Raw genomic sequence first — 23422 nt, 5'->3', positions numbered from 1 at the left:
GCTTCTTGATTTCAGTCTTGTGAGGCCCTGAGTAGAGGATGCTTCTGGGCCACGTTTTACTTAAACTTCTGACCCACAGGACTGTGAGATAATAAGTGGGTGTTATTCTAAACTGCCAAGTTCAAAGTAATCTGTTACAGCAGCAATACAAAATGAACACGGTCACACCGTGAACAAGGGGTCTTAGACACTGTTACCACACTGTCAACCACCCTCCCCACCAAGTGGCTCGGCACACACCACCATCCCTGTCACTGCCCCCAGGTGCCTCCCTCACCCAGGGGCACATCCCCTCCTATGTGGCCAAGGGCCTCAGTGCAGCTGACTGCTCAGGGGGCCCACAGTGTCTCACACACGAGGCACAGCCACACGCTCACGACCTCCACGTCACTGCTTTCCACCACCACAGCAGCCCCGGGACCCTGGATGTTGGGCCAGCAGTGTTTTTAAGGGGGTTCCCTTGCAGCTGGGAAAGTATTCTGGGCTCTTCTCCTAACCCCAATATTGAGCACTGTAGCTTCTCCAGGATTAGACAACATTTCATCTGTGTAAAACAGCAGAAAGAACATGGGCTCCAGCATCCTGCTGCCGGGGTTCAAATCTGGAGTTCATCTTCTACTAAGCTACATGACTTGGGCAAGGTACTTAACATCTCTTAACCTGTGTTCCCACCGTAAAAGGGAAGTAAAAAGGGTTCTACCTCAAAGATTTGTGGGGAGCATTAAATGAAATATTCATTAGATGTTTAGTGTAGTTCCTGGTAAGCAATCAATGCACGATTACATTTTTTTCTGTTTCTTTCTTTCTGCCACTCATCATCAGGAATATTATGGTGCTCTGTCTTTTCCTATCTATTCAATTAGTTCACCCAGTGAAAACTCACACCCCCTTATTACCTTAGAATGTGTTTCACATGTTCTTTGGTTCGGTGATACCCAAACTTGCTTGATTTTAAGAAACACCTAAAGTACTTGTTAAAAGTACAAATTCACAAGCTCCATCTCTGGAGTTTCTGTTTCAGGAATCTGGGATAGGAAGTCAGGAAGGCTCTAGAAATCATCATTTTTATCAAAGGCCTCAGATGATTCCTGTGAACTGTCCTGGTTAGGGTGTAGGATCTATGTAATCATGGGTGTTTCTAGCCACTGATACTGGTTGGGGGAGAGGGAGACCCATGTGCCAGGATATCCCAAAAAGCCAGGACCCTTCTAGTGCCACCCTGGGCACTGTCACAGGATACCAAGACCTCATTAGGAAAAGATGCAAGCAACCCCCAGCTAATGCAAAGTCTGCAACAGCAAATTCATACATAGGCCCTTAAGAAAGTGTTCCTTCTATCCCACTTTCTGTCATTCAAAGTGGCTGGTTAAACAAGGATCTACTGTACACCACAGGGAACTCTGCTCAATATCCTGTAATAACCTAAATAGGAAAAGAATTTGAAAAAAAACAGATACATGTATAACTAAATCACTTTGCTGTACACCTGAAACTAACACAACATTGTTGATCAACTATGCTCCAGTAAAAAATTTAAAAAAAAAAACAAAACCCAAAGTGGCTGATTAAGGTTAACATTATTTTGGGAAGGGATGAAATGAGAGCTATTATGCCAGGCTATGCTAGAGCATAAAGCAACAAAGCACTGGCCTTGCTAACAGTGCCTGGCACAAAGGAAACACTCATCAAACGGCTGTTGGTTTATATAAATCCTGACCCAATGTGTACAGCTTAGTGAGTGACAGGCCAGAGATGCTGCTTTCCCTGTCTGCCATGAGCTTTGTTGGCTGTGTGAGGTTCATAAACATCTCCAAGTCACTCTACATCTTGCAAGGGTGTAGACCCCCAGGGTCATAGATAAAGGTGGATTTATGTGAAGTTAATTAAACTCAAGTCCTGGCAAAGTGTTCACATAGTCATATAGTTTTATAAAGTCTTCAAAAAGGAGATATTTTTGTACTGTTTTCTTTACGAGGACTCCCCAAATTCTATAAGCTTCAGGCTCCATAAAATCTGGAGTTACCACCATAGCTCTTTAAAGAGGGGTTTGGAACTACTAAGAGCACCGGGAAATAGGATGCTTGAGACAGCCATGTCTTCCTTGCAGCCTGGAGCCCCCAACACCAACAGGTTATGCTCCGAGCGAGCCCACACACTGCGGTCCCCTGCCTCAGGCTCGGCTGACGCCCTCTTCTCCCCACCCCGCCAGCAGTTCAGAGCTCCCACCCTTGCCTGACCCCAGAAGCTGTTAAGAGCCAAGGAAGACCCTCCACCGGCCCTGCCACTCAAATTCCTTTTTATTGTCCCAGGACTTGGGGTTTCTCACCCCCAGCCCCTCCCACACGTGGCAATTTCATTTCAGCCCTGGCCTGGGGTCCCCCACCCTGTCCCCCACTCGAGGGTCATGCTCTCTAACCGTAAACATCGAGGCGGCAGTTTAAAACATGCTGATGCCTTATGCACAACCAGATCTCTACAAACACTCTGTGATTTAATTTGAAATATTTGCTTTATATAATTTGTAGATTTTAGCTATTGGACTAAGATCATTCACAGAAATAGACTGTAATTTACTGCTGTTTCCCCGGGTTTTTTTATTACTGCATAATTAAAACCTACTGTCAGCTAGCACGGGGGGCGGCGACGTTGGTGTTATGCAGTGTGCATTTTAATTGGCTGTACAACCACCATCTCTTCTTCCAGCGGCCCCGCATCTCTGCAATAATGCGTGAGCATAATTCTCAGATCTCTTGAGGTACCTGTAATCCACAGCCTTGCAATAAACCTACGGTCTGATGTTCCAGTTGTCAGCCTTGCAGATGCTTTCACAGTGAAGGACCTCAAACTAAGGGCACGTGGGCTCGGGGAGGTTGGCATAAGTGTGAGCAGGTTTGGAGGAAGCTCGGCACAGAGCATGGCGTTTTCCCCTCTGGTTGTATTCCCTGCAGCCATCAGGACTGACAACTCTATTACAAAGATGGAAACATGGGCCAGCAGCTCTCCCCTTGTGCTGTTTCTCACAGGAAAAGACAGAGCACTCAAGTGGGCAACAGAATGAAAGAGGACTGCAGGTTCTTAACAGGAGAACTGCCATCCTAGTCTCTAGGGTTTTTTTAAAATTGAAGTATAGTTGATTTACAATATTGTATTAGTTTCAGGCATATAGAAAAATGATTCAGTTATTTTTTTTCAGATTTTTTCCATAATAGGCTAGTACAAGATATTGAATATAGTTCCCTGCACTATACAGCAAATCCTTGTTGCTTTTATGTATAGTAGTTTGTATCTATTAATCCCCTACTCCTAATTTATCCTCCCCTTCTCTTTCCCCTTTGGTAACCATAAGTTTGTTTTCTATGTCTGTGAGTCTGTTTCTGTTTTGTCTATAGGTTCATTTGTATTATTTTTTAGATTCCACAAATAAGTGATATCATATGGTATTTATCTTCCTCCATCTCACTTACTTCACTAAGTACAATATTCTCTAGGTACATCCATGGTGCTGCAAATGGCAATGTTTCATTCTTGTTTATGGCTCAGTAATATTCCATTGTGTATATTCACCACATCTATATAGGTCCTTCTAGCCAACAAACGTATACCTACTCTGAGCCAGTCACTGTGCTTGTCACTGGGGGTGTAGCAATGAATAATACACAGTCCTTGTTCTCTATAAGCTCACATTCTAGTAGGGGAAGAAAAACATTCATGTAAACAACTACATTGCCCCACCACAGATTTTGCTAGAGATATGAGGAACTATTTGATATAATGGAAAGAACGTGGTCTTTGGAATCAGAGATTAGGGTTCAAATGCCACTTTTGCAATGCGTTCAGCTCTACTGCCTTTAGAAAAGCTGCTTCTTTAAAGAACAGTGATTTCCTTATAGTAACAGAATGCTACCCTGCAGAGTGCTGGGAGGCTCCATGGCTGCAAGGTGGAGGTGGCTGCTGAAAGCACCCTCCTCCCCTGTGCTCTGTGCAGTTCCAAGCCCCCTTAGAGGAGGTATGCTGGGGGATCCGGTGGCCAAGATTAGAAATGACAGACATCAAGTGCTTGGTACAGTGGCTAGCATGTCATAGGCACTTGATAAATGGTGGTTATCACTGTTGACAATGTTAGGGAAACACCACCTCTCCTGTCCCTGAGCTATTTCAATAACAACCAAACTCCAATCTCTCCTCTCCCTGAGCCTCCTTAGAGCATCCCAGGAGAGCTCCTTCTGCAAAGCAAAGCTGATCTGCTAAGGATCTGCTATAAACGCTTAGTACCTCCACCCCCCTCAGAGAAATTCTATCATCCTGGCAGAGTAGGGGGGCATCAGCATGTCCCCTGCTTCCTCTCCAGCTGTCTGCCCAGCACCCCTCCCCGCCACCCTCCCTCTGCTTCTTGCAGAGTCACTTCCCTGCCATACGCTGCTTCCTCCTGCCTCCTGATTTTGGACATTGTTCCCTTCCAGTCCAACCACATGTGCTTGTTCAAATCCCCTGGAGAAGCCACACTCCAGCCTTCACGTCCTACACAACTACTAACAGAGTGCAACCCCTCCCCCACAAAAACTGTTCTCTCCACTTTCCTATTTGCCCCTCTCTAATCCTTTCTCCAAAATGCAGCCAGCCTGGTTTTAATTAATCGCATCATGGCACTCACTTTCTTAAAACCTTCAGTGGCTCCCCTCCCATCACACTTTTTTTAATATCTTTATTGGAGTATAATTGCTTTACAATGTTGTGCTAGTTTCTGCTGTATAACAAAGTGAATCAGTTATACATATACATATATCCCCATTTCTCCTCCTTCTCGCGTCTCCCTCCCATCCTCCCTATCCCACCCCTCTAGGTGGTCACAAAGCACCAAGCCGACCTCCCTGTGCTATGCAGCTGCTTCCCACTAGCTAGCTATTTTACATTTGGTAGTGTATATAAGTCCATGCCACTCTCTCACTTTGTCCCAGCTTACCCTTCCCCCTCCCCATGTCCTCATGTCCATTTTCTACATCTGTGTCTTTATTCCTGTCCTGCCCCTAGGTTCTTCAGAACCTTTCTCTTTTTTTTAGATTCCATATATATGTGTTAGCATACGGTATTTGTTTTTCTCTTTCTGACTTACTTCACTCTGTATGACAGACTCTAGGTCCATCCACCTCACTACAAATAACTCAATTTTGTTTCTTTTTATGGCTGAATAATATTCCATTGTATATATGTGTCACATCTTTACCCATTCATCTGTCAATGGACACTTAGGTTGCTTCCATGTCCTGGCTATTGTAAATAGAGCTGCAATGAACACTGTGGTACATGACTCTTTTTGAAATATGGTTTTCTCAGGGTATGAGCCCAGTAGTGGGATTGCTGGGTCGTATGGTAGTTCTATTTTTAGTTTTTTGAGGAACCTCCATACTGTTCTCCATAGTGGCTGTATCAATTTACATTCCCACCAACAGTGCAAGAGGGTTCCCTTTTCTCCACACCCTCTCCAGCATTCATTGTTTGTAGATTTTTTTGATGATGGCCATTCTGACTGGTGTGAGGTGATACCTCATTGTGGTTTTGACTTGCATTTCTCTAATGATTAGTGATGTCGAGCATTCTTTCATGTGAGTGAAATCCATCTCCCGACCATGGCCTGCAAGGCCCTGCTTGATTGACCCCCTCACATTGTCCCCTTGCTCACTGTGCTCCAGCCACACTGGCCAGTCTGCACTTCCTGCGACCCCAAGCCCTCTTCTGCCTCACGTGAGCGCCAGCCTCTGCTTCAAGACTACTGGACGCCTGTCGTCAGGGGGCCACCTGCTCAGTCTTCCCTGTTCAGCTCCAGGGCCACGCCCCCCAGAAGCCCTTTCCTCCTCCCCAGACAGAATCACGGCCCTGTGATTCTCTCTCATCACATCTTGCTCTTTTCCTTCAGAATATACATTATGATCTGTAATTACTTAATGACCTTCTTTCCCTCTAGATTGTAAATTCCACAAGGATTGAACTTCAGCCTGAGCAGGAAGCCCAGAGCCCCGCACACACGTCTGTGGAGCAGATGCCTCTGTGAAGGTTTCCCACAGCCCACCAGCCTCCTCCCACACCCATCTGATACACTGCTCTGTAGCATTTCATTTGTACGTCAATCTCTCCCCACAAGAATGTGAGTTTCTTGACAACAGGGCTATCTTCTGTGTGTTCCCAGCATAGCAAAGCATCCTCCCTCCACTCCCACATCTGGCATAAAGATTAACTCATGAAGGTGCAGGGCTCCTAAACCTGCAGATAGAAAATGTACAAGCCCTGCCGTCGGATAACACTGTGAGCGAATGCAAATGCAAAAGAAAAAAAAAAGAAGTTTAAATTTACTGAATATACTGAAAATGCTTGCAATTATTAAGTGCTCAAACTGAGTATTTAAGTGAAGTAATTGTGGCATTAAACAGCCATAGCCTACCTTACTCATGACAGGTCTTCAGCCTGGTTTTCTACTGGTACTGACACCTCTTATACCCTGAGGAACAGAAGACCTTGCTCAGGGACCTAGAAGAAGAGAAGGATGAAAAATGTTAGGAGAAGGGAAAGAAAGGAGGGTAGAAAGGGCAAGAAGAGGTAACATGGTGATGTGCAGAGAGCGGAGCTCTGACGTCAGACCATGTGGACTCACACCCTGCCTCAGACCTGGCCTTGGGCAGGTCCCTTGGCCTCTTTAGACCTACGTTTCCTCCACTGAAAAATGAAGATAGAGTTGCCTCAGCAGTTTGTCCTGAGAACTAGATCATGTAAAGCATGTCTGGCTGACATTTGGAAGCACCTAGCAATCCAGGCCCATAGCCACCATTCATTTGTATTTGCTCATCCAAGCATTTATTCAACTCCTCCTGTGTGCCCAGAACTGCTGAGGCTACCAGGAGAGCAAAAACAAACATGTTTTCACACTCACTGAGCCTACAGTCCCTTCAGGGATATAAACATGCCACAAAGCAAAGGTAAACCTGCACCTGTGGTTGGTGCTACAGAGACGAAGGCACCGCGAGTGCCTGTCGCCATGGAGAGAGGCAGTGGCCTAGGGCAGGCTCTGCGGCCAGCTGGCCTCGGTTTGGCTTCTACCCACTAACCGGGTAGACAGCCTTGAGCCAGTCACTGTACTTGCCTCCTTATGCTTCTGTTTGCTCATCTGTAGGACGGGGTAACAGCAGTATCTGATGCATAGGGTAGAAGATTAAATAAGTTAGAGAGACGGCCGATGCTTAATAACTACTATATAAGGATTTGCTGTTTCATTATTATTACTTTGCCTAATTAGGGCAGTAAAGAGGGATTCCTAAGAAGTCCCATTTGAACCGAGATATTCAAAGGTTAATAGTGTTAAGTAGGTGAAATGGGGGAGTGAAGAGCCCAGGCAAGTGTCCACAGGTGGAAAGGATAGGAGCAAATCCAAGGAACTAATAACAGGCTACCAGGGCTACAGCTGAGAAAAGAAGTCAGACCAGGCAGGACTTCGTAAGTAACGTCAGGAGTTTCATCTTCATCCTACAGGCAATGGGAGAGCAGAGAGAACATCACTCTAACTTCAGAGCAGAGAAGAGACTAGTGAAGGGGCAGAGTGAATGCAGGTATGCCACTAGAAGTTTGCTGTGGAGATCTAGAAGAAATTAGGATGTCATGGACAAGAGGGATGGTAATCCAGACGATAAGACGTGGAATGGATTTAAGAGATGTTTTGAAGATAAAACTGACAAGACTGGGTGATGGGGCAAGACACAGAGAGAAAAGAAGCAGAGGGAGATGCCCAGCATGACTCCTAGATACCTGGCTTGCAAAACTGGATGGATGGTGGAGCTATGAACTGAGATGGAAATGGAGAACTGATCCTAACAGGAGCAGCACGGATGCAGCGGAGGTTAGGAGTGCATCTAAATAACAATGTATGTGAGTGATCAGAGGGCAAGGAATCTGGGCTTTCTTCCCTTGGAGAAGTCACTTGACCTGCATAGCTCACATTCCGTTAAGGTTCTGCAGAGAGGAAGAACTGACCATCCAAAGGTCATTTTGATTTGGCCATGGGCTGCAGTGATGTGACAACAATGTACACTTAACCTGCTCTTTCTAGCCCAGGCAGTCCTCCACCTCTGGCCCCTCTCAGCAGCCTGAGACCAGCAAGAGGAGAAAGGGTAAGGGTCTAAGTAGAGAGTCCACTGAAGCAAAGAGATAACTGTATCCTCATAGGGCACTGGAACAAAACAATGTTCTCCTTGGTGAACAAAGAATCCAGGTAAGTTGTCATGGGAACAGTCAATAGACTTTAACATCATTATTATTTCTAGCTACCCTTGCTCGAGCACTTACAGTACGCCAGGACTTCAATTACACTATCACCTTCACACAGCACCTGTAGTAACAGGAAGAAGGATACAGAGAGCGTAACTTATCTGAGGTTACACAACCACTGAGTGATAGAGCAGGGATTTGGACCCAAGTCTGCATGACTCTGATGCCAATCTTCTTTTTTTTTTTTTTTTTAATAGGATTTTTTTTTCTTTAAATTTTTGGCTGCATTGGGTCTTTGTTGCTGCATGCCGGCTTTCTCTAGTTGGTCAAGCGGGGGCTACTCTTCATTGTAGTGCGTGGGCTTCTCATTGCAGTGGCTTCTCTTGTTGCAGAGCGTGGGCTCTAGGCGCGCAGGCTTCAGTAGTTGTGGCACACGGGCTCAGTAGCCGTGGCTCGCGGGCTCTAAAGCGCAGGCTCAGTAGTTGTGGCGCATGGGCTTAGTTGCTCCGCGGCATGTGGGATCTTCCCAGACCAGGGCTCGAACCTGTGTCCCCTGCATTGGCAGGCGGATGCTTAACCACTACACCACCAGGGAGGCCCCCAATCTTCTTTTTTTAACCCTAGAGAATTTCTATGAGCAACACTGCAGCATTGACTCCCATACACAAAACAGACATTTTCAGGTGGTTAAACGCATGCAAGGTGAAGCCCTTGGCCACACAATAGAACAAAGCTAATTGGCCTCTGCAGAGATCAAAACCATGACCTTGTCCTTACTTGATCATTCTGCCAAAGGAATGCTTGAGGCAGACAAACTTGCCATCAAACGGCTATCAAGCATTTTATTTCCCTTCGTATTGTGTAGGTTGCTCGTTTATTCCAAGAGCTCAGCCTTTCAAAATAAGCCACTGGATGGAAGGGAGACAATCGATGCTTCTACAAATCATCAAATGGAAAGGCTTTTTCAGGATTTGTTAAGGACTTAAAAGGTAGGAGGTAAGGGGCTGGAAACCTACCTTCAGAGATGGACAGAACCGGCTCCCAGGTCCTGGCCCTCGGGAATGGAGTACCTCTACTGGCCTTGCCACGTGCTCACACTGCCACCTGCTGGACATTGCATGCATCTCCACTTCCCCTAACGGTCCACCTGGAGACCCGCACAGCCTACCCTGCAGGTTGATTGCTCACACTTTATCATCCCCTTTTCGCTTTTTAAAGTGTCATACTCAGGAGGAATTTTGGTTTTCTGACCCAAACTCTTTTCAGCCTGATACAATAGAAAGGCAGGTAGGAATCCATGCATGCTCTGGTGTTGGTGTAGGGGAACCAGGAGGACACGGGAACATTTTGTGAGGGATCCGGGGTGGGGGAGGACAGAAACCTCCTCAAATCCTTTTTAAATACAGTGAGATGCATTCTTCCCTGTATATTTTCTTTTCCTTTAAGCACAGCTTGTGGAGCTAAGGGCAGGGTGGGTTTCCAGCTTCAGAACATAGTGCTATTATTTTCCAAGACCGCAGGCAGCAGTCTTTCCTTTTAAAAGAATTATAATCTTCCCCTTTCATTCACTCACAGCATGAAAATAAATTACTGTGCTTGAGCATTTTAAAAGTTAAAGGCTTAGACGGCACATGCTGATCAAAAGCTGATCTTCAAATACCCATTTCCACCAACCATGACTTTTTTTAAGTTTTTTTTTCATTTTTATTTGATTTACCTCATGTGGCATTGCGTCTCTTATTCCAAATTAGATAGGATGCTAACCCCCATTTCTTGGGGATAGGTTTGGAATAGAAAGATGGGTTGGAGAGTATTGGAGATAAAACTCAGTGGCCTAACTAGTGACTCGTCCTTCATATGTTTAAGGTTCAAGAACTCAGATAAATTAGAATTATTTTCTGAATCCTCTTTCCAAAGGAAGGCACTGAAAGATTTTTGCTTTTCCAGATTTCCAGAACTTCTTGATAATGGAAGAGGACCTGGAATTTCTCAGCCAGTTTTCAGCTTTTTTACGTCGTGTACTGAAGCCCACTACTGTCTTCTGATTTCATGCACAGAACCGAAACCCCATGGTTAGTCTCTCCCCAGGTGGTTTCGCTTATTCCCATGGCCTCAAGCACACCTGAGTATCACGACTCCCAAGCCCATGTCTTTAGTTTCTAACATTCACCTGAGGTCTACAGCCATCTCTCTAACCGCCCACTAAATATTTCACCCTGGATGTCCCACAAGCACCTTCAATTCATTGTGTCTGATAATCGTGGTCACCCCGGCCCCATCTCCCAAAGCTGCTCTTTCTTCATGTAATCAGCCCAGGTAATGGCAAAGTTATCCACTCAGTTATGTAAACCCAAACCCCAAATGTCTCCTAATACCCCCACCCTTTATGTGTGATTGATCTTGAAGTCCTATTATGCCTACTACCTAATGAAACTATTTATTCTCTTCTCTCCAGCTATGCTGACACTGCCTCTGCATTTGGACTGCTGAAACAGCCTCGCCACTATCTACCTTTCACCATGTTTAATGCTTTCCTTTTCATCCTTCATGTTCAAAAATACAAACCTCATCACATCCTTGATAGCACAATCACAATACATAACAAGAAAAGTTGATAACCTGGGCTTTAGCAAAATTTAAAACTTTCGCTCTGAAAACGATCCTGTTAAGCGGATGAAAAGACAAACTATAGACCAGAAGAAAGTATTCACAATCACATATCCAAACAAGGACTCATATCTAGAAAATATAAGGAACTCTCAAAATTTAACATTAGAAAAACAATTCAACTCAAAAATGGTCAAAAGACATGCACAGACCCTGCACTGAAGAGCAGCTACGGATGGCAAATAAGCACATGAAAAGGTGTACAGCATAAGCCATTACAAAAATGCAGATCAAGACTACAATACGGGGAGGAGGGGAAGATGGCGGAAGAGTAAGACGCGGATATCACCTTCCTCCCACAGATACACCAGAAATACATCTACACGTGGAACAACTCCTACAGAACACCTACTGAACGCTGGCAGAAGACCTCAGACCTCCCAAAAGGCAAGAAACTCCCCACGTACCTGGGTAGGGCAAAAGAAAAAAGAATAAACAGAGACAAAACGATAGGGACGGGACCTGCACCAGTGGGAAGGAGCTGTGAAGGAGGAAAGGTTTCCAACACACTAGGAAGCCCCTTCGCGAGCGGAGACTGCGGGTGGCGGAGGGGGAAAGCTTCGGAGCCGCGGAGGAGTGCACAGCAACAGGGGTGCGGAGGGCAAAGCAGAGAGATTCCCGCACAGAGGATCGGTGCCGACCGGCACTCACCAGCCCGAGAGGCTTGTCTGCTCACCTGCCAGGGCGGGTGGGGCTGGGAAGTGAGGCGCGGGCTTCGGTCAGAGCGCAGGGAGAGGCCTGAGGTCGGCGGCGTGAACACAGCCTGCAGGGGGTTAGTGCGCCACGGCTAGCCGGGAGGGAGTCCGGGGAAAAGTCTGGACCTGCTGAAGAGGCAAGAGACTTTTTCTTCCCTCTTTGTTTCCTGGTGCGCGAGGGGAGGGGATTAAGAGCGCTGCTAAAAGGAGCTCCAGAGACGGGCGCGAGCCGCGGCTAAAAGCGCGGACACCAGAGACGGGCATGAGACGCTAAGGCTGCTGCTGCCGCCACCAAGAAGCCTGTGTGCGAGCACAGGTCACTATCCACACCCCCCTTCCGGGGAGCCTGTGCAGGCTGCCACTGCCAGGGTCCCGGGTTCCAGGGACAACTTACCCGGGAGAACGCACAGCGCGCCTCAGGCTGGTGCAACGTCACGCCGGCCTCTGCCGCCGCAGGCCCGCCGCGCATCCGTGCCCCTCCCTCCTCCACGCCCCGGCCTGAGTGAGCCGGAGCCACCGAAGCAGCTGCTCCTTTAACCCCGTCCTGTCTGAGCGAAGAACAGACGCCCTTCAGCGACCTACATGCAGAGGCGGGGCCAAGTCCAAAGATGAGCCCCGGCAGCTGTGAGAACAAAGAAGAGAAAGGAAAATCTCTCCCAGCAGCCTCGGAAGCAGCGGATTAAAGCTCCACAATCAACTTGATGTACCCTGCATCTGTGGAATACCTGAATAGACAACGAATCATCCCAAATTGAGGACGTGGACTTTAGGAGCAAGATCTATGATTTTTTTCCCCTTTTCCTCTTTTTGTGAGTGTGTATGTGTATGCTTCTGTGTGAGATTTTGTCTGTATAGCTTTGCTTCCACCATTTGTCCTAGGGTTCTATCCGTCCGTTTTTTTCTAATAATTATTTTTTATTTTAATAACTTTATTATATTTTATCTTACTTTATTTTATTTTATCTTTTCTTTTTTTCCTTCCTTCCCTCCTTCCATCCTTCCTTCCTCCCTCCCTCCTTTCTTTCATTCTTTCTTTCTACTTCTACTAATTCTTTCTTCTACTTTTTCTCCCTTTTATTCTGAGCCGTGTGGATGAAAGGCTCTTGGTGCTGCAGCCAGAAGTCAGTGCTGTGCCTCTGAGGCGGGAGAGCCAACTTCAGGACACTGGTCCACAAGAGACCTCCCACCTCCATATAATATCAAAAGGCGAATATCTCCCAGAGATCTCCATCTCAACACCAGCACCCAGCTTCACTCAACGACCAGCAAGCTACAGTGCTGGACACCCTATGCCAAACAACTAGCAAGACACGAACACAACCCCACCCATTAGCAGAGAGGCTGCCTAAAATCATAATAAGTCCACAGACACCCCAAAACACACCACCAGACGTGGACCTGCCCACCAGAAAGACAAGATCCAGCCTCATCCACCAGAACACAGGCACTAGTCCCCTCCACCAGGAAGACTACACAACCCACTGAACCAACCTTAGCCACTGAGGACAGACACCAAAAACAACGGGAACTACGAACCTGCAGCCTGCAAAAAGGAGACCCCAAACACAGTAAGATAAGCAAAATGAGAAGACAGAAAAACACACAGCAGATGAAGGAGTGAGGTAAAAACCCACCAGACCTAACAAATGAAGAGGAAATAGGCAGTCTACCTGAAAAATAATTCAGAATACTGATAGTAAAGATGATCCAAAATCTTGGAAATAGAATAGACAAAATGCAAGAAACATTTAACAAGGACCTAGAAGAACTAAAGATGAAACAAACAACAATGAACAACACAATAAATGAAATTAAAAATACTCTAGATGGGATCAATAGCAGAATAACTGAGGCAGAAGAACGGATAAGTGACCTGGAAGATATAATAGTGGAAATAACTACTGCAGAGCAGAATAAAGAAAAAAGAATGAAAAGAACTGAGGACAGTCTCAGAGACCTCTGAGACAACATTAAACGCACCAACATTCGAATTATAGGGGTTCCAGAAGAAGAAGAGAAAAAGAAAGGGACTGAGAAAATATTTGAAGAGATTATAGTTGAAAACTTCCCTAATATGGGAAAGGAAATAGTTAACCAAGTCCAGAAGCACAGAGAGTCCCATACAGGATAAATACAAAGAGAAATATGCCAAGACATATATTAATCAAACTGTCAAAAATTAAATACAAAGAAAACATATTAAAAGCAGCAAGGGAAAAACAACATATAACACACAAGGGAATCCCCATAAGGTTAACAGCTGATCTTTCAGCAGAAACTCTGCAAGCCAGAAGTGAGTGGCAGGACATATTCAAAGTGATGAAGGAGAAAAACCTGCAACCAAGATTACTCTACCCAGCAAGGATCTCATTCAGATTTGATGGAGAAATTAAAACCTATACAGACAAGCAAAAGCTGACAGAATTCAGCACCACCAAACCAGCTGTACAACAAATGCTAAAGGAACTTCTCTAGGCAAGAAACACAAGAGAAGGAAAAGACCTACAATAACGAACCCAAAACAATTAAGAAAATGGGAATAGGAACATACATATCGATAATTACCTTAAATGTAAATGGACTAAATGCTCCCACCAAAAGACACAAATTGGCTGAATGGATACAAAAACAAGACCCATATATATGCTGTCTACAAGAGACCCACTTCAGACCTAGAGATACATACAGACTGAAAGTAAGGGGATGGAAAAAGATATTGCATGCAAATGGAAACCAAAAGAGAGCTGGAGTAGCAATTCTCATATCAGACAAAATAGACTTTAAAATAAAGACTATTAGAAGAGACAAAGAAGGACACTACATAATGATCAAGGGATCGATCCAAGAAGAAGATATAACAATTGTAAATATTTATGTACCCAACATAGGAGCACCTCAATACATAAGGCAAATACTAACAGCCATAAAAGGGGAAATCGACAGTAACACATTCATAGTAGGGGACTTTAACACCCCACTTTCACCAATGGACAGATCATCCAAAATGAAAATAAATGAGGAAACACAAGCTTTAAATGATACATTAAACAAGATGGACTTAATTGATATTTATAGGACATTCCAGCCAAAAACAACAGAATACACATTTTTCTCAAGTGCTCATGGAACATTCTCCAGGATAGATCATATCTTGGGTCACAAATCAAGCCTTGGTAAATTTAAGAAAATTGAAATTGTATCAACCACAACGCTATGAGATTAGATGTCAATTACAGGAAAAGATCTGTAAAAAATACACACACATGGAGGCTAAACAATACACTACTTAATAACGAAGTGATCACTGAAGAAATCAAAGAGGAAATAAAAAAAATACCTAGAAACAAATGACAATGGAGACATGATGACCCAAACCTATGGGATGCAGCAAAAGCAGTTCTAAGAGGGAAGCTTATAGCAATACAATGCTACCTTAAGAAACAGGAAACATCTCGAATAAACAACCTAACCTTGCACCTAAAGCATTAGAGAAAGAAGAACAAAAAAACCCTCAAAGTCAGCAGAAGGAAAGAAATCATAAAAATCAGATCAGAAATAAATGAAAAAGAAATGAAGGAAATGATAGCAAAGATCAATAAAACTGAAAGCTGGTTCTTTGAGAAGATAAAAAAAATTCATAAACCATTAGCCAGACTCATTAAGGAAAAAAAGGGAGAAGACTCAAATCAATAGAATTAGAAATGAAAAAGGAAAAGTAACAACTGACACTGCAGAAATACAAAAGATCATGAGAGATTACTACAAGCAACTCTATGCCAATAAAATGGACAACCTGGAAGAAAGGGACAAATTCTTAGAAATGCAAAACCTGCCACGACTGAATCAGGAAGAAATTGAAAATATGAACAGACCAATCACAAGCACTGAAATTGAAACTGTGATTAAAAATCTTCCAACAAACAAAAGCCCAGGACCAGATGGCTTCACAGGCGAATTCTATCAAACATTTAGAGAAGAGCTAACACCTATCCTTCTCAAACTCTTCCAAAATATAGCAGAGGGAGGAACACTCCCAAACTCATTCTACGAGGCCACCATCACCCTGATACCAAAACCAGACAAGGATGTCACAAGGAAAGAAAACTACAGGCCAATATTACTGATGAACATAGAAGCAAAAATCCTCAACAAAATACTAGCAAACAGAATCCAACAGCACATTAAAAGGATCATACACCATGATCAAGTGGGGTTTATTCCAGGAATGCAAGGATTCTTCAATATATACAAATCAATCAATGTGATACACCATATTAACAAATTGAAGGAGAAAAACCATATGGTCATCTCAATAGATGCAGAGAAGGCTTTCAACAAAATTCAACACCCATTTATGATAAAAACCCTGCAGAAAGTAGGCATAGAGGGAACTTTCTTCAACATAATAAAGGCCATATATGACAAACCCAAAGCCAACATCATCCTCAATGGTGAAAAACTGAAAGCATTTCCACTAAGATCAGGAACAAGACAAGGCTGCCCACACTCACCACTCTTATTCAACATAGATTTGGAAGTTTTAGCCACAGCAATCAGAGAAGAAAAGACAGTAAAAGGAATCCAAATCGGAAAAGAAGAAGTAAAGCTGTCACTGTTTGCAGACGACATGATACTATACATAGAGAATCCTAAAGATGCTACCAGAAAACTACTAGAGCTAATCAATGAACTTGGTAAAGTAGCAGGATACAAAATTAATGCACAGAAATCTCTGGCATTCCTATACACTAATGATGAAAATCTGGAAGTGAAATCAAGAAAACACTCCCATTTACCACTGCAACAAAAAGAATAAAATATCTAGGAATAAACCTACCTAAGGAGACAAAAGACCTGTATGCAGAAAATTATAAGACACTGATGAAAGAAATTAAAGATGATACAGACAGATGGAGAGATATACCATGTTCTTGGATTGGAAGAATCAACATTGTGAAAATGACTCTACTACCCAAAGCAATCTACAGATTCAATGCAATCCCTATCAAACTACCACTGGCATTTTTCACAGAACTAGAACAAAAAATTTCACAATTTGTATGGAAATACAAAAGTCCCCAAATAGCCAAAGCAATCTTGAGAATGAAAAATGGAGCTGGAGGAATCAGGCTCCTGGACTTCAGACTATACTACAAAGCTACAGTAATCAAGACAGTGTGGTACTGGCACAAAAACAGAAAGATAGATCAATGGAACAGGATAGAAAGCCCAGAGATCAACCTACGCACATATGGTCACCTTATCTTTGATAAAGGAGGCAGGAATGTACAGTGGAGAAAGAACAGCCTCTTCAATAAGTGGTGCTGGGAAAACTGGACAGGTATATGTAGAAGTATGAGATTAGATCACTCCCTAACACCGTACACAATAATAAGCTCAAAATGGATTAAAGACCTAAATGTAAGGCCAGAAACTATCAAACTCTTAGAGGAAAACATAGGCAGAACACTCTATGACATACATCACAGCGAGATCCTTTTTGACCCACCTCCTAGAGAAATGGAAATAAAAACGAAAATAAACAAATGGGACCTAATGAAACTTCAAAGCTTTTGCATAGCAAAGGAAACCATAAACAAGACAAAAAGACAACCCTCAGAATGGGAGAAAATATTTGCAAATGAAGCAACTGACAAAGGAGTAATCTCCAAAATTTTAAGCAGCTCATGTAGCTCAATAACAAAAAACAAACAACCCAATTCAAAAATGGGCAGAAGACCTAAATAGACATTTCTTCAAAGAAGATATACAGACTGCCAACAAACACATGAAAGAATGCTCAACATCATTAATCGTTAGAGAAATGCAAATCAAAACTACAATGAGATATCATCTCACACCTGTCAGAATGGCCATCATCAAAAAATCTAGATACAATAAATGCTGGAGAGGGTGTGGAGAAAAGGGAACACTCTTGCACTGCTGGTGGGAATGTGAATTGGTACAGCTACTATGGAGAACAGTATGGAGGTTCCTTAAAGAACTACAAATAGGGGCTTCCCTGGTGGCGCAGTGGTTGAGAACCCGCCTGCTGATGCAGGGGACACGGGTTCATGCCCCGGTCCGGGAAGATCCCACGTGCCACGGAGCGGCTGGGCCCGTGAGCCGTGGCCGCTGAGCCTGCGCGTCCGGAGCCTGTGCTCCGCAATGGGAGAGGCCACAACAGTGGGAGGCCTGCGTACTGCAAAAAAAAAAAAAAAAAAAAACTACAAATAGAACTACCATATGACCCAGCAATCCCACTACTGGGCATATACCCTGAGAAAACCATAATTCAAAAAGAGTCATGTACCAAAATGTTCATTGCAGCTCTATTTACAATAGCCAGGAGATGGAAACAACCTAAGTGTCCATCATCAGATGAATGGATAAAGAAGATGTGGCACATATATACAATGGAATATTACTCAGCCATAAAAAGAAACGAAATTGAGCTATTTGTAATGAGTTGGACAGACCTAGAGTCTGTCATACAGAGTGAAGTCAGTCAGAAAGAGAAAGACAAATACCGTATGCTAACACATATATATGGAATTTAAGGGAAAAAAAGTCATGAAGAACGTAGGGGTAAGACAGGAATAAAGACACAGACCTACTAGAGAATGGACTTGAGGATATGGGGGGGGGGGAGGTGTAATCTGTGACAAAGCGAGAGAGAGGCATGGACATATATACACTATGAAATGTAAGGTAGATAGCTAGTGGAAAGCAGCCGCATAGCACATGGAGATCAGCACGGAGCTTTGTGACCGTCTGGAGGGGTGGGATAGGGAGGGTGGGAGGGAGGGAGACACAAGAGGAAAGAGATATGGGAACATATGTATATGTATAACTGATTCACTTTGTTATAGAGCAGAAACTAACACACCATTGTAAGGCAATTACACTGTAATAAAGATGTAAAAAATTAAATTAAATTAAATTTTTTAAAAAGACTACAATAAGATATAATTACACCTGTCAGAATGACTAAAATAATAAATTGTGATAAAACCAAATCTACAGGAGGATGTGGAGAAGTTAGATCACTAGTGAAAATGTAAGATGGCAGAGCCACTTTGAAAATAGTTTGACATTTCCTTTTAAAACTAACAATAGACTTACACCAACAGAGCCAGCAACTACACTCTTGGGCATACAGCAGAGAAAGGAAAACTTGTTTTCACACAGAAATTTAGACACAAATGTCATAGTAGCTTCACTTGCAATAACCAAAAACTACCCAAATGCCCTTCAGTAAGTGAATGGTTGAACAAACTGTAGTACTGACAGCCCACGGAATATTATTCAGCAATAAAAAGTAGTGAACTGTTGATACAAGAAACATCTTGAATGAACCTCAACAAAATTATGTTGAATAAAAAAAAATTTAAGTCAAAAGGATATATTTTGTATGATTCAATTTATGTGAAATTCATGAAATGACATAATTATAGAGATGAAGAACAGATTCGTGGGTACCAGGGGTTAGAAATGGGTGGGGGAGGAGATGGGTGAGGCTATAAAAAGCAAACATAGGAGTCTTGCAGTCGTGGTACAGAGAAGAATCTTAATTGTAATGGTGGTTATACTATGCTACATGCGTAACAAAATTGCATAGCACCACACACACATACACACACAAATGAGATGAATGAGTGCATATATTAACTGGTGAAATTGAAGAAGCAGATTATGCCAATGTCAATCTCCTGGTTTTCATTTTATACTAGGGTTATGCCAGATGTTCACATTAAGAGAGGTTGGATAAAGGGCACACAGGACCTCCCTGGACATTTCTTTGCATCTTCCTGTAAATCTATATACGTATCTCAAGATAAAGATTTAAATAACTACCAGGGGGTAAGGGGAAGAGGGATAAATTGGAAGACTGGGATTGACATATACATACTACTATATATAAAATAGATAACTAATAAAGACCTTATAGCACAGGAAACTCTACTCAATACTCTGTAATGGCCTATATGGGAAAAGAATCTAAAAAAGAGTGGATATATGTATATGTATAACTGATTCACTTTGCTGTACACCTGAAACACAACATTGTAAATCAACTATACTCTAATAAGAATTTTCTTTAAGTTTTAAATAACGATGTCACTCCCTTCTGTAATTATTTGTAGCTCTCATTATTCATAGACTAAAACACATTCATCTATGCATACAAGGTCCTCCATTCCGACCTTATTTTTCATTAATTGTAGTTTTGCTGTCTTTCATCTTTTTATTAAGTATGCTAAAATGTCCACCATTTTTTAGATGTTTGCCTTTACATCTAGGATTACAGAAAAAGTATGCATGCAACCTAAGAATTCTCAAATTTGCTAGAGTTGGACATTCTAAACGTATCCCATGGCCGTTTAGTAAATCTTTTCACTTCAAACCAAATTAATCTATCCATTAGCCACCCATTCTGGATACTGGAGGCTTTATGCAATTTCTCTAAAGAGAAAGGAAAGATGAGCTACTGTGATAAAGGCAATAGAAGAGTGAGAATTATTATAGCACATAAAGCATGGGAAGTAGTGAAAGGAGTCCATGGACCTAGGAAATACTCCTTCATTGTTGATTTTGCTCCTTAGTTTCCTAGGGCTACAGTAAGTAACAAAGTATCACAAACTGCATGGCTTCAACAGAAGGAATTTCTGTCTCACAGTTCTGTTGGTAAAATCAAGGTGTTGGCACGGTTGGTTCCTTTCGAGGGTTGTGAGGGAGAATCTGTCCCATGCCCCTCTGCTAGCTGCCGGTGGTTTGCTGGTAATCTCTGGCAGTCCTTGGCTTGTAGAAGGATCACCCCAATCTTAGCCTTCATCTTCACACGACATTCTCCCTGCATGCATGTCTCTGTGTCCAAATTTCCGCGCAGGCTCAGCAGTCATGGCTCATGGGCCCAGCCGCTCCGCGGCATGTGGGATCCTCCCGGACCGGGGCACAAACCCACGGCCCCTGCATCGGCAGACAGACTCTCAACCACTGCGCCACCAGGGAAGCCCCAAATTTCCTTTTTTTATAAGGATAACAGTCATATTGAATCAGGGGCTTACCCTACTCCAGTATGACTTCATCTTAACCCATTATACCAGCAATAACTCTATTTCCCAATAAGGTCACATTCTGAGGTACTGGGGGTCAGCAAGTCAACATATGAATCTGGGAGGAAAACAATTCAGCCCATAACACCCAGAAAGCACTAGTAAGCAAGAAAACGCTGTTCTTCCTTCCGTTTGAATGAATAGATAGTCTACAGGTCAATAGTGTGCCTGATAGCAGAGGGCACACAGAATTTGATGTGGAAACTGGGGCTTACTGTGAAGATTCCTACGCTCATCACATACGAAGACATTTAACAACTACATGAGTGTGCCTGACACTCTATTAGCAGATATTTGATGGCTTGCCAAATATGCAGGTTGGATCATCCTGAAAGCAAGCTGCTAATCACAAGGTAATCATATTCCAGTGTATACAGTTGACTCACCTTGTAGCTGACTTAGAGTCATAAATTATCTACAAAATTGTTCAATATGAGAAAAATACTTACTTCCTGGAAACAAGCCATAGTAGGTAAATAATTCATTTAACTTTTATAAGGGCCAAATTGCTTAATCTAGGCGTTGTAACCAATTGTGGCCAGGTATTGTGAGAAGAAAGTGAATGTGGCCATTCTAAACACTGCCTAGGAATTGCTTAGTGGCTTTTGGGGGCAGGGAGGAGGATGAAACAGACTCTCTGAAAAGAAACCCTCTGCACAGTCCTCCTTCATCTCTAACAACACAATCCTTTCATATACGTTCAGTGTGAATGAGTCAATCTAACCAGCTCCCAGGCACAAATTTGAAGTTACTGCCCGATAACTTCTCGTATCTGATATCTTCTGCATCTTAGAGCCTCAGTTTAAACTTCCGTTATAACATCCTATATGCATGCACATTTATTTTCTACTGCATTTGACATAGAATCATCTGTGCTTTTTAGAAACATCCATCACCTATTCTAGGAGTTTAAATTCATATCAAAATGTTATGTGAGACATCCTCTCAGGGAAAAATTAGAATATGGAGAGGTTTCATGGGAAAGTGCCATGTGAGAGAGGGCTTGGCTGATATACAGGAAATAGACTTGCAGAGATGACAAGAAATGACATTCCAAGGAAAGGAAAGAGAATTATGTGACTGAAGTCAGTGTGTCGTAAGTGGTAGAGCCCAGCCATGGAGACTGGAGCCCCCTGAGAGTTCCTTGAGGAAAGAAGGAAGCAAACAGGCCCAAGTGGGATGAAAACCCATTGATTGAAAAACCAATCAGAAAAGAAGGGATGGCTGAAGGAAGGGGCTTGAGTCCAAATCCTTAATCTGCAGAGCAGCAGAACTTCAGGCTGGCACCAATATCCAAGAGATCCAATCTGAGGGAAGCAACTTAGATTCCCGGCACAAGGTAGATATCCAAGTCACACAGGAAAATGGTCTAACGAATTCTGAGAAAGATCCTGAGTGGGAACAGTTTTGTGTCATGGTAATGGAGACTCCACACATTCAGATTATGTGGGACAGGAAGTTTCCCTCCTCTGAGTCTGGGTTGGAAGGATGGACCCAAGTTGCTCAAGCTGCCTGAGATGGAACCAAGAGAAACCTTGGGAAAGGGGCATGACGACACCAGTATGCCCAAGTACATGTGAAAAGACAACATCCATCCTCATTATCACTATCATCATCATTATCATTGCCATTGTCACTAACGCTAAAGGAGCAATTTCCCATTAGCAGGCACTTTTTAAAGCACTTTATACAATATTAATTCATTTAAACCTTACAAAAATCCTACTTACATCTTTTTTAAAGATGAGGAAACTGAGGTAAAGAGAGGTTAAGTAACTTGCCCGAGATCGCCATTTGAAAAGTAGCAGAGCTAGGATTCACACCTGGGGGGTCTTACTCCACAGTCTATGTGAAACCACCATAGCCTGTACTGCTTCCCTGATGGACCAGCAGAACTGCCTGCCTTGACTTCACTGTGGCTTCCTCCCTCCCACCTTTCTGCCTCAACCCCCTGAATTCCTGCCTCTTTATGTCACCACTTATGCTAACAAACAGTACTCTGGACCTGGTAACAAAGCTAGACAACCTGCATTCTGCAACCAAAGGGATTAGAAGAGGACAAGAGCAAGGCTGTAAAACAAACTGTGGGCTAGAATGAGAGGCCGACTGAGTGACTAACATAGCCCATTTCTCCTTCCTCTTCACTATAAATGCAGTAAAATCACAGTGATAGAGGCAAACAGGTCTGCAAACAAATGAAACAGTGCCTTAGCTGTGTATAAACCATGGCACACTGTCTCCAACAGTTGTTGTCAAACAACTGTTTTCCTTGCTGGGTATATTAGCCAGCTCAGTCTTCCACAACAAAATAGCACAGACTGGGTGGCTTGTGAGACATTTATTTCTCACAGTTCTGAAGGCTGGAAGTCCAAGATCAAGATATCGGCAGACTGGGTTTCTCTGTGAGGTCCCAATCCCTCATGTCTCTTCCTCTTCTTATAAGGACACCTGTCGTGTCGGACTAGGGTCCCACCCTTCTGACCTCATTTAACCTTAATTATCTCTTTAAAGACCCCATTTCCAAATACAATCACATTTGTGGCTTAGGGCTTCAACATATGAATTGGGGGATGGGAGGGGGACACAGTTCAGACCATAACACTGAACTTAAGTCATGTGTCTACAGAGTTTATAAACCAAAGCTGCCCTTCAGGCATGGCTGAAGGCTCCTATAGACGGAGAGCCCCAGGTGGGTCT

General features: G+C 43.3%; 1 long non-coding RNA gene across 1 annotated transcript in view; it reads right to left on the bottom strand.

Moving 5' to 3' along the window:
* Window positions 1–6525: 6525 nt before the first annotated feature.
* Window positions 6526–23422, bottom strand: part of LOC117199480 (uncharacterized) — a 137285-nt gene continuing 120388 nt past the window's right edge. The window contains exon 3 of the long non-coding RNA XR_007470886.1: window positions 6526–7178. This is a non-coding gene — a long non-coding RNA (uncharacterized LOC117199480). The remainder of the gene's footprint in view (window positions 7179–23422) is intronic.

The sequence above is a fragment of the Orcinus orca genome, chromosome 13 (assembly GCF_937001465.1).
Source record: "Orcinus orca chromosome 13, mOrcOrc1.1, whole genome shotgun sequence".
NCBI classification, from domain to species: Eukaryota; Metazoa; Chordata; class Mammalia; order Artiodactyla; family Delphinidae; genus Orcinus; species Orcinus orca.
Note: the sequence above shows the minus strand (reverse complement) of the source record. Positions and strands in the feature narration are given on the sequence as shown.